This window comes from Gossypium arboreum, chromosome 1 (assembly GCF_025698485.1).
Source record: "Gossypium arboreum isolate Shixiya-1 chromosome 1, ASM2569848v2, whole genome shotgun sequence".
NCBI classification, from domain to species: domain Eukaryota; kingdom Viridiplantae; phylum Streptophyta; class Magnoliopsida; order Malvales; family Malvaceae; genus Gossypium; species Gossypium arboreum.
In genome coordinates this window covers 32006984-32019887 of record NC_069070.1, presented here as the reverse complement: position 1 = coordinate 32019887, position 12904 = coordinate 32006984, and the positions used below count along the sequence as shown (strand labels likewise).

At 37.2% G+C, this 12904-nt stretch overlaps 1 pseudogene; it reads right to left on the bottom strand.

Moving 5' to 3' along the window:
* Positions 1–3521: 3521 nt before the first annotated feature.
* Positions 3522–5963, bottom strand: LOC108482886 (phosphatidylinositol 4-kinase gamma 2-like; annotated as a pseudogene).
* Positions 5964–12904: the final 6941 nt, after the last annotated feature.

Below are 12904 nucleotides of genomic sequence, written 5' to 3'. Positions count from 1 at the left end.
TGCCGAGAATCTTCTTGGCCTCACCTAGATCTTTCATCTCGAACTCTTGATTCAAGCGAGCCTTGACTTATCTATCTCTTTTGGCTCTTGAGCGATTAACATATCATCAACATACAAGAGTAGATAAATGAAAGATCCGTCATGCGACTTCTGCAAATACACACAATTGTCATATTTGCTTCTTGTGTACTTCGCTTTTCATAAAGCTATCAAATCGCTTGTACCCTTGTCTCTGGGATTGCTTCAATCCATATAGCGATTTGTTCACTTACAAACCCAATTTCTACCACCAAGATTTGTGTATCCTTCAGTTTGAGTCATATAGATCTCCTCTTCTAACTCACCATGCAAGAAAGCCGTCTTAACATCAAGTTGAGCTAGCTCCAAATTCAACTGTGCTACCAAGGCCAACAAAATTCTAATGGAGGAATGCTTCACAACAGGGGAAAATACATCATTGTAGTCAATTCCTCCTTCGAAGCGTAGCCTTTAGCTACCAACCTTGCCTTATAGCGAACATCTTTCTTACTAGGAGATCCATCTTTCTTTGCGAATACCCACTTACATCCGATTGCCCTTTTACCTTTCTTAATTGCGCCAACTCCCAAGTATTGTTCTTCGGAGAGATTGCATTTCTTCATCCATGGCTTTTCCATTTATCACTTTCTAAGCTTTGCATTGCTTCTTGATAAGTGATAGGAATATCATCATCAACAACGGGAAGGGCGTAGGCCACCATATCAGTAAATCGAGCAGGTTTACGAATTTCTCTCCTTGGCCTTGCAAGCTGAATCGGTTACGGTGTACTTAATGGTTCTTGGGTCGAACCTCTTCAACCTCTAATTCCTCCATTGTGGCTGGAGAATTAGACTTATTAACTGGGCAAATCCCCATCTGCTCAAACTCCACCTGTTTTGGAGTACACTCCACCTGCTGTGGAGTATCGCTTGTCTGAATATCTTCATCTGCTACCTTTTTCAATGTGGCAGATTCATCAAAGGTAACATCTACTCTACAGATCATTTTCTTTGTGCTTAAGCACCAAAGACGAAATCCCTTCACTCCGTAAGTGATTCCCATAAAGAGAGCTTTCTTTGCCCTCGGATCTAACTTTGACTCCTTCACATGGTAATATGCAGTGGATCCAAACACATGTAAGGAATCATAATCAGAGCCGGTTTTCAGACCATACCTCCATAGGAGTTTTTCTTTCTAATGCGATGATGGCAAGCGATTAACAAGATGGCGGCGTATGTCACAACCTCATTTCAAAATTGCTTGCCCAACCCAGCATTGGACAACATACATCGAACTTTCTCCAGCAATGTTCGATTCATACGCTCTGCCACTCCATTCTGCAGTGGTGTATCCTTGATTGTGAAGTGTCGAACAATACCATACTCTTGGCACACATCGAAGAACGGATCACTTATATTCCCTCCATTGTCCGTCCTAAGCCGCTTGATTTTCTTGCCGGTCGGTTTTCGATCATAGTTTTCCATTTAAGAAAAACTCCAAGCACTTCATCTTTAGTTTTCATGGTATACACCCAAACTCTTACGGAAAAGTCATCAACAAAAGTAACAAAGTAGTGTTTTCCTCCCAACGAAAGTGTTTTGGAAGGCCCCACACATCTGAGTGAACATATTCCAAAATACCTTTTGTATTATGGATAGCGAGGTTGAATTTCACTCTCTTTGCTTTCCCGAACACAATGCTCGCAAAATTTTAATTTGCAAGCCTTTGCACCTTTCAACAATCCTTGCTTTGCCGAATTTGCAAGGATTTTTCACCGGCATGTCCCAATTTCATATGCCACAAGCGCATTGAGTCCAATTCTTTGTTACTTAAGAAGCTGCGATTGCTCCAATAACTGTACTACCTTGGTAGTAATACAAGTTATTTTTCCCGATGCCCTTCAATATCACAAGTCGCCAGATGTCACTTTCAAAACCCCATCTCTCATAGTAACAATGAACCATTGGATTCCAAGGCTCCCAATGAGATGAGATTTTCTTCAAACCGGCACGCATCTGAACATCGTTAGAACTCGGTTGATCCATCTTGATTCTTTAATTGGATTGAACCTATCCCAGCAGTTTCTGAGCATTGTCATTGCCCATATAAACAACTCCTCCATTTAGTTCTACTAAATCGAGAACCACTCCGGTTAGGGGACATATGATAGGTACAACCCGAATCCAATATCCACTCATCCGAATGGAGCAGCGATGATGATGCAACCGATGATAATTGAGTCACGGTATCATGCTTTGCAACACAAGCATCTACAATGACTTTTCCCTTATTCTTGACTTTGGACAATTTTTCTTCCAGTGGCCTTTCTCATGACAAAAGGCACATTCATCTTTCCGAGTCGGACTTTGACTTTGATCTCCCTTTTGAGTTTTCTTCCGAGTGTATGAACGACCTCGGACTACTAAAGCTTCTGTATCTCGATTGAGTTTTTCTGTTTGTCCTTCTTTCTCTGTTCATAACTGTATAAGGCCGCATAGACTTCGCTCAGAGATATATCACTCCTGCCATGAAGTAGAGTAGTTTCTAGGAACTCAAACTCCTCAGGAAGTGACCCCAACAGCATCAAAGCCAAATCTTCATCTTTGAATGTCTCATCCATATTCAGCAAATCAGTGACTAACTGATTAAATTTGGTGATGTGATCATTCATTGTGGTACTTGGGACGTAAGTGAAGCGAAACAGTCTTTTCTTCAAGTGGAGCTTATTTTGACTGTTTTTCTTCAAAAATTTTTCTTCAAGTGCCACCCACAACTTATTTGCAGAAGTCTCCTTTGAAAAAGCATACCTCTGCTCTCGAGAAAGGCATGATCGAATTGTGCCACATGCCAACCGATTGATCGCCTTCCAATCTTTCTCCGTACATCATCTGGTTTCTCTTCATCAATGGCAATGTCTAGACCTCTTTGAAAAGGGCATCTAGAACCTCACTTTGCCACATACCAAAATGGCCCGTGCCATCAAAGATCTCCACGCCAATCTTGCATTTGCAATTGTCGGTCTTGTCCACATGGACGATGTTGAAGCTCCTACAAGCCGTTTTTCTCCATAATCTTTCAATATACCTAAGGAAATCTTTTCGATGTGGAAGATCGGTTTAAACTGCAACCACAGAGCATACTACGATTAACCTTGGCTCGATACCACTTGTTGTTCCAATAGGGTTGGAAGCGTGTAAATTATTGTACTAAAAATCACGAAAGTTCAATTCCTGGGAAGAGAGGTGGATCACAAGGATCTCTTAAATACCAAGTCTTTCCTTAGTCGAATATCCCTTTTATAGTAATTTAATAGCACAATTAAATACTACTATTATACCTCAAATAATGAAAGAAAAATAGGACAAGAAAGAACACAAGAGTTTTAACGAGGTTCGATAAATTATACCTACGTCCTCGGCACTAACACCGATGATAACTTTACTATCTCCAAAATATTACAAACAAATAGAATTCCTTAAGAATTCTCAAATGGGAGAAGAGAAAACTAAAAGAGAAAGATTGGTTGGGATAGTTGAAATGAGAAATGGTTAGGCCTATTTATAGTTGAGGTTCGGGACTAACTTGCAAATGGCCTAAAAAATTAGGGACCAAAATTGCAATTATCCCATTCAACTTTAAACAACTTGCCTATCACTTTTTTCTTTCGGTGCCACTTGCACCTCCCAATTTTGACTTTTCAACACCCATTTTTTTTTTTAATTTGACTTTTCAACACCATGAACAAACCATATAGGTAGCTTTAGTTTGTGAGCTTGTCAAGCCAAGAATCCATGACTTGAGACACAGTCTCCATAAATGCAGCTTCACTCATGCCTGGAAGCAACAAATCTTGAGCTTCATCTACAATTTGCTCAATCACAGATTCCTTGTTCACAGTTTCCCTGCACATGATGCTTCCAATAGCAAAGGGAGTGGTAAGACCCCGGTCGACCGCTTTTTTCAAAAGCATGGTCGAGATACAGAGCGTCTTGGCCTTTTCGACAGAACATCCCACCCGTAAAATCTCAGAAGTGCAACATCTTGTTCAGCATCCAGTGATTTTATATAGTCTATAGTCTCTTGGGAGTAAGGCTGTCGTGATTGTGGCCAATAAACCCAATCAAATGTGCAATCCTGGAACTGCAAATAGATTAAAAAAAAAAAAAAAAAGGGTTAGACAACAAAGATGCAACGCATTACTAGAATGATATAGCTATATATAAACTTACATTCTCAGGCAAGCAGTAGCCATGATCAATTGGAATAAGCACAGTTTGGTCATTTTTCCGTTTACCAATCAAGATATTACCGGCATGTCGATCGGAATTTGCCATTCTTATATCGAGCACGCTGATCTTGTGCACTTCCTCCACAGGGAAACCTCCTGGACCTACATCCTCACCACTCCCGGCATTCTTCATATACATCTGTAAGGACCCAACCTTAACATTCTCAGGTGCACATTTATACCCATTTGGATGGTTAAACCCTTTGTGCAAGCACTGAACCATGCAAGTAGGAGGGACACCAGCAAACCCCGACATCTCACCAGACAAAGACCGAGGTCCACTCTTGGGATGATCCAATATATAAGCAGCCACTTCTCTCACTGCTCCTCCTCCAACTCTTGTACCCTTTTTCAACCCTTCACCATTTGATGATCCATGGACTCCATGTGGATTGTTATTTGCCATCGGCTCCTCATCGATCGGTTTAAAGATCGAAACATAATCAACCCCCAACTTATCTTGCATAAAGTAAACCCCTCCTGTCCCTTCCGGTGATCGAATTGGCTGGTTCCCCATATCCAACCCATCAAATGTAGAATGCATCATATCCCACATAAAACAAGGCAATTTCACTTTGGGGTTCACAATAACTGGTTCAAACCAGAAATCTCTAACCGGTTCAACAGGCTTAGCTCGAACTTTGGCTGATTTTTGAACCATCAAATGAATCACAGCATCACTATCTTTACATAAATCATCAATTAGTTTTTGATCATCGAGTTTTTCACCATTACAAAAGATTTCTTGTTCATCAACATCAACGAAACCTTTCCCTTGTTTAACTATCCTTTGTTTCAAATACCCAACATTTCTAAACCTATCAACATGCAATTCAAACTCTTTCCCGCAACTTGTTCTTACAGTGATGAGCAAAAGATTGGAAAGTTTTAAAACTAGGTGCAAAAAATTCCCCCCTTTCAAGCCGTAGTCTTTAACAAGCGAATCGTTGCGAGCCAATTCTCTGCCTTTAAAAACAAGCCTCTGTTTCTTCACTACAAAGCCTTTACATGTCTGGATCCGAAGCTTGACGGAGGCTATCGAATCGGATTTTAAAACCCGCATCGGAATCACCGAACCGGAAACCGAAAGGTAAATCAAGATCGAGTCACCCGCTTGGTTATAGCAATAACCAGAAGAGTGAACCGCTTCTCGACGAACCGGACTCAAAGCAACATCTACGACAGACATTTCGGGTTTTTGTCTTTCTTCTTCTTTTGTTTCAACCGAAAAACATTTGAATGAAGAAATCAACAACAAAAATTAGGAAAAAAGAAAAAAACTAATTATTTTCCTTTCAATCTGCAGTCAAAGGGACAGAGATATAACTGTAAAAATATTATTTTTTAGGCAAAAAGATGAAATTTCCAAACATTTGCAAAGAGAGACAGCAGGAGGAGAGGGAATTATTATTATTTTTTAATGAAGAAAGGAAACAATAAGTAAAAACTATGGAAGTGGGAGATCGAACTACCGTAATTAATATAAAATAGTCGCCATCTTTGTTTTTATGTATTTCCGAAAATGGTGGTTTCCGTTTCTGATTAGCGCGATTGTATCAGCTATTTTCTCTGCTCCAATGCAAAATAAAAATAAAAATGGTAGTCGTCCAAAGTAAAACTGAGAAAGGAGATAAAAAGGAGGAATGATACTGGAGTCGTTGGCATTTTATAAAGCTTTCACCTTTGATCCAACGACTATAAGGGGCCTGTTTTTGTTATTATTATTTTAGATTTTTATTTTAAATACGGTTAGTGTGAGTAACGGTCGTTTGGTTAAAGTTCAGAGAAGGAGCGGAGGTTGACTGTTGAGTTTACTGAAATGCCCACCGAGAATCGTCTTTTTTAATCTTATCTTCAATCCGATTGTATTTAATATAGGCTATACACATTTCATCATTTTCTCCTCAAATTACTATTATAATTGTATACAAGTTTCTATTACAATTGATATAATTTTATAATTACCACTACCATCAAACTACTACAATCCATAAACAAATTAAAATATATTCATATTTAAATTAAACTAAAATTCATACCAAAATAATAAAAACAAAACTCCTTCATGTAACATTATGAATATCTATTGTCATATACAATTTATAAATAAAATCATGAAATATGACTCTTATTTTATTTTTATCAATAATTGATGGCTTATTATTGCATTGCATTCTTAAAAATAAAACTTCAACTCTAACTTTAAAAATAATTTTATTAATAAAATAGTCACAAATCCCAAAAGAATTAAACTTCATTAGTAGTATAATTGACATTTAAGATATCTCATACAAATGACTTGTAAGATATCTTAATTCTTAAAAAAAAAAATTATTATTTGGAGTTTTGTCTTATCTCATTAGTAAAAATGGAATCACTCTAATTATGTATGTAGGGCCCTAATCAAAACAGCCCAAAGCAGAAAGCCCAAACTTGACCCTAGACCTAGCCCACAACCATTAGCAAAACAGAAGCCAAGTTTAGCGCCGCACGCCCCACGCACAACCCCATTTCATGGCGTCATCGTCGTCAGCATCACGTCCGTGCACTCCTCCTCCACGTCTTCACGGCACCTGCGACTTGAGCAAGAAAATAGCAAAAAACAAGTTGTATTCGACTATAAAGCCCTAAAATTTTTATTGTTTTGGGAACTTTTTTTTCCCCTTCCTTTTTCAGAAAAATAGAATATAGATCTAAAAAATCAACAAATATACAAGAAAGAATTCAGAGAAATCAAAAGGCAAAGGTTGCATTTTTTTTAGATTTCTTTTGTTGTTATTGATGTTCTCTTTTCATGGGTTTTATTTTGAGTTGTTTTAAAGTAGGACATAGTGTTTGAAGTGTTTTTTTTAAATAAAAAATAAAGAAAGCGAAAAGGGTCGAAGGTACTTGGTTGGGGCTCCTCCGGTCGCCGTTATTCGTGATCGGGGTGGATTAGCAGCAGGGAGCTGATCTATTTGTGCCCTAGTAGAGTAGAAAGGGAGAAAACCCTTTTTTTTTTCTTTTCCTTTTGATTCGTAACAGATAACTTGGGGGGGAGGGAGGAAGGTTTCTTTTTTTTTTTTTCTAAAAAGGGGAATTTATGTGTTTAGTCCTCCCTTTTTGTCCGTGTTAATTCTTCATTCTTCGTTCTTTAATTTTTCTCTGAGATTTAGGCGCGGTGTTAATTTTTTCCGTGTTTAAGCACTGCGTTTTGGAACTTGGGATAATTTCGTTTTCAATCCCCATGAGTTTGCACACATTGTATTTAAGTCCCAAATTAGGCTCCAACGCTTTGTTCATTTATAGATTATCTTGTTGATTTTAATTTTATTTCAATTGAGTCCTTTTCCTTTTAATTTCAGTTTTTTTGTTTGTAAAATTGTTTTTAGCATTTATTTTAAATTATTATTCACTTTTATATTATTCATTTATTTATTTATTTTCTTTTGTATATTTTTAAAATGCTTTATTTATATAATTTACGCATTTTAAAATTTTCTTTATGTACATTCTTTATTTTAAAGTTTTATATCGTGGCTATTTTAAATATTTTTATACATTATTATTGTATATATATACACATAATTTATATTTAACTATTTTTTATTTTATGTATATTATCTCTTGTAGACACACACACACATATATATATATATATATAGTTTTGTATGTTACTTACTTTAATTCTTTGCTTGCATAATGTTTATTTTAAAATCAATTTATATATTATTATTTCACATATGATTTATTGTTGTTCTTATACTTATGATTTATTTTATATTAAATTATTATAGATTCTATTTATTTATTTTGAAGTGTTTCAATATTATTTTTACACTTATATATATTATTAAATATTTTATATATCATCTGTTTTAAATTGTTGTATATTATTTATTTTAAAACTACTTTTTATATTATTTGTTTTAAACTTATTTATTATCGTTATATTTTTTAATTTGTTTTATGTTTATTTTCTACTATTGGTTATATACATATTGTTTAATATCTCTTAAAAATTTGTTAGCCGAATGTTAGAATAATATATGGTGAATGATTATTCACTTTATATGTCGCATTTTATATTCATTGCTTTTACATTGCTCATTTGTATCATATTCAATTATTTATGCTTTCCAACACTATGATTCGTTAATGCTTTGGTAATGTGTTTTGACAAAATGATATGTTGTTATTCACATGCATGTTGAAATCTTTTATTATGAGTGGTCATTTAAACATTTTAGTCCAATCAATTATCTTTTAATCGCCAATTCTTTCTATTTTAAATTATGACGAAAGGAACTCTTTGATAACAAGGCAATGTTTCGTGTCTGGAAAATCAAGAAAACGTGCCCTAACATGCTAGGTTTTGATTTTTCTGTTTGACCAAAATAACCAAATATCCTTTTAAAATTTCGTCTATGTTTTCTTAATTAAAAAATGAGGCAATGTTTCGTGTATGGAAATTCGAGAAATCGTGCCCTAACGTGCTGGGTTTCGATTTACCATTTGACCAAATAACCGAATATCCTTTTAAAATCTCAATACATGAATTTTGGAAATCATGAGATGATCTTGGTTTCGAAGATTTGAATTGTCGTATCCTAGCGTACTGGATGTGATATTTTATTCCTTCAGAACAAGAGAATCTTAACATCCAATTCGAGTATATTCAAGCATTTTTAAATGAGATTGTACTTTTAAAATCATTTCAAATTTTTGACATTAGGACATTAATTAATCAATTAGGTACCAATTTTGGGCGTTGCGAGGGTGCTAATCCTTCTTCGTACGCAACAGACTCCCGAACCTGTTTTCTTGACTTTCGTAGGCCAAACTCAATATTTTAATAAATCAAATTGTTTTATTAGGTGATCCGATCACACCTAAATAAAAAGGATTAGTGACGACTCCATACTATATTTTAAAGTAGATCCCGTGTTCCAAAAAATAGTTTCGACAGCTTGGCGACTCTACTGGGGATCAATAAGAGAGTCAAGTCGTAAAATTGATTAGTTTCTATCCTTTTGTCGAAAATTGAAAATTTGATTTGAAAATCATGGTTCCTTTGTTGAATTTGTTTGTGATCCCTATGTTTGCTAGAATACTTTTGCATTGCATTGCATGACCGTTGTGGTTACACCTTTTAAGTGGGAGTGAAAAACTATGCCTTCGTGAGGTTTTCACCTCCGCGTGGGCTAGTGGACTACTTCCGGGATATATCCGTACCTATGTCTTCGTGAGGTTTTCACCTCCACATGGCCATAGGGAAATGTATTCCCTGAACTGAACTCAATCCACATGAGCCTATAATGGGTGAGGGTTGAAGAATCTACTGGTTCAGATACCCTTTCTTAGAACCGAGCCACATATAGTGAACCCTAAGGCCTGCCCCAGTTAGAGCTATGTTGAACCCTAGCGATTACCGAGATAGGTGTTTGACTATTTTCTATTTGCTTTGATTTTTATTATTCGATACTGACTTGTTTGTGTTTTGTTTGTAGCTATGATTGCATGTTATTTTATATTAAAGAGATGTCGATTCCTGTTCAGTTACTAAATTGGAAAGTTTGTCATGGAAAACGAATTTCTTAATAAAGTGGAGGATAATGCGGTTGTCCGTATGTGGTCAGAGAAAATGCAACTTGAGAAAGGAGATAGCCTAGCTAAGGGATATATGTCGGAGTTGTGTGACTTCATTCGTATCAGTGTGACACAAAATGAGTTCCGGGAATTGAGGGATATATGGGCTTGTTCGGATGATGAGACTAAGCAGCTGTTCTATCAAAATTATGGCGACTTACCCTACCTGCTCGACATCAAGGTGGACAAGCACTTGTTTCAGGCTATGGCTCAATTTTGGAACTCTGTATATAGTTGTTTCACTTTCGGGAAGGTGGACTTGGTGCTTACTGTAGAGGAGTATACAACTTTGCTTCGTTGTCTAAAGGTTCAAGTCGACAAAACTTATTCTAGGGCCGCTAATATCCCAACTTTTGTAAAGAAATTAATGAGTATCACTAGGATGAGTGAACAGTGGGTTATAGCCCGAATTCAGCAAAAGGGTGATGGTAAATGCATTCCTTGGGTGAGTTTGAGGGACCTGATTGTAGCACATCCAGATGTAAAGAAGAAAGTTGACGTCTTCGCCTTGAGTATTTATGGTTTGGTAATTTTCCCCAAAGCTTTAAGGCATATAGATGAAGCAGTTGCCGACTTATTTGATCGACTTGACAAACGAGTCACACCAGTACTGATAATTTTAGCCGAGACATTCAAATCTTTGAGTGCATGTCGGAGGGCAGGTGAAGGTAGATTTATAGGGTGTGCGCAATTATTGTTAGGTTGGCTCCATAGCCATTTCTAGAAGGTGGATAAAGTTTCCTATCGGGTTTTCTTTGAGAATTACTCCCCATTAAAGGAGATAGCAGCCACGCCTAGGAGAGATGACATATCAGAAGAAAATTGGATTGCGCTCATTCGAAATCTCTAGGAAGAGGACGTTGAGTGGAGAGCTCTTTGGATGGTTCCCGACGAAATCCTCTATCGGTGTAGGAGTTTTGGCTGGGTACCTCTGCCTGGAATTTGGGGAGCCATCGGATATGCCCCTTTGCTCGTTTTAAGACAATATAGATCAAGGTAGTTTATGCCGATGACACATGGGCTAGCTCAGTGTGAGTTTTTGTATAGGGGGACAATTATAAGAAGAAGGTTCGAGAGATTTCTGATGCTTAGAAACAGACACACCGGATGAAGAGATCGGCTGTAGGTTCAATAAAGACCCCTGAATACAAAGGGTGGTTGAATAAAAGGATCAATGATAATATCCCTAGGCAGAGTTTAGTGGGCGTTCGATCGATGGAAGAATAGTTGCAAGTAATTCCCTCTGAGCTAGAAATCATAAAACAGGACTTTGAAGAGAGAAATTCAGAGTTAGGAAAAAAGATAGAACAATTGGAAGAGGAAAAAATGCATTTGAGGTAAAATGTCGATGTTCAGAAACTCGAAGCCGAGAAGTTGAGAAAAAAGAAAAGAAATGTTGAAGAAGACTTGGACAGTTTGAAGACTGATTACAAAAAGTTGCGTATGTCGATGAGAAATGTCGGATTGGGAAAGACGTCAGAGCAATGGCAACAAGAAATTCAAAAAGAAAAGGCTAGAGCTGATCAGAGGGAGAAGAGGTTCCATGATGCTCGAGCACGTGAAAACGCCTTAAAAAAGAGCTTAGTTGAAGGCCAAGATGAGAAGGAAATGTTAGTAGCTCGGGTAGCAGAGTTAGAAAAGGCACTACATCAGCGTAGTGGTCGTAACTCTGACATTGAATTAAGAACCAGCCTGACCAGGATCGAGGATTTGAAAAGAAAGGTAGAAGAACTCGAGACTGTGCTACAAAATTGTGAACTTCAAATTGTATTCCTTGAGTCGAATAATGAACAGTGGAAGGAACAGCTCCGTCGATCGCAAGACCAGGTCAAGGATAGAGATTATGTCATGGGCGAAGCTGTGCCTCAGATTCGAGAAGTGGTCAATCATTTACATACCTTAGCAGTTCAGGCTGACGTGCTAAGTGTGAAATATGCGTTAGAGTCAGACCGGGGTCGTGAGCTAGCTTGGCTTCTTAAGAGAGTTAAAACTTTGAGCATTAAGGCAAAGCCGTATATATAATCTGTTTTATGTAAAGGATTTTGTTTTCTAATAAAGTTATTCTAAATAGAATTGGATCAGAATTGATGCCTTTTTAGTTTTGCATCCATCTCATGCATTTGCATTTCATCGTATCATGTGCATTAAATTTCACAAAAGAATCCTAATTAATTAGAAATCGTATTATAGTTACCCTAGAACATCACTATTACATACGAAGAAAACCCAAAGCTATGGATCAAAGGTTGGAAAAACTGGAACAAATGCAGAAGGAAATACAGGATCAACTGCAAGTACAGATGCAAGAACAGTTGGCCAAAATCCAACAGGATATGATGGATCAGATGCTGGAATTTCAAAGGAATATGATGAACCAATTGACCCAGTTACTAATTGGAAGGCCTGAAAAAGGGAAGAATCCCATGATCAATACTGAGGATGACAGTGAGGACCTTGCTTATCCTCCAGGTTTTACCTTACTGAATACCCAAGAACCACCTTAAAGTGTTTCTGTCAATATCAGACCCCAATCTCAGACTGGTACTTTGGCACCGATAAATTTCCCAACGGGCTCGTGTTCTAACCCCGAAGACAATCGGGCAAATCTGTAGTCCCTAACCTCGATGATATAGTGAAAGTAGGAAGGGTAAGAGCGGAACTCCCAAAGTAACTGGAAGATGGATACAAATGGCTAGAAGAGAAATTCAAGGTGTTGGAAATGCTGATTATCATTGTAGAGTGGATATTAAGGAGTTGAGCTTGGTCCCAGATTTGGTACTCCCTCCAAAGTTTAAAATATCAGAGTTTGAAAAATATAATAGGACTAACTGCCTTGAGGTCCACATTACAATGTTCTGTCAGAGGATGATAGGATATGTCAACAACGACCAATTGTTAATTCACTGTTTCTAGGATAGTTTGACTAGGGCTGCGGCCAAATGGTATAATCAGTTGAATCACACCTAAGTT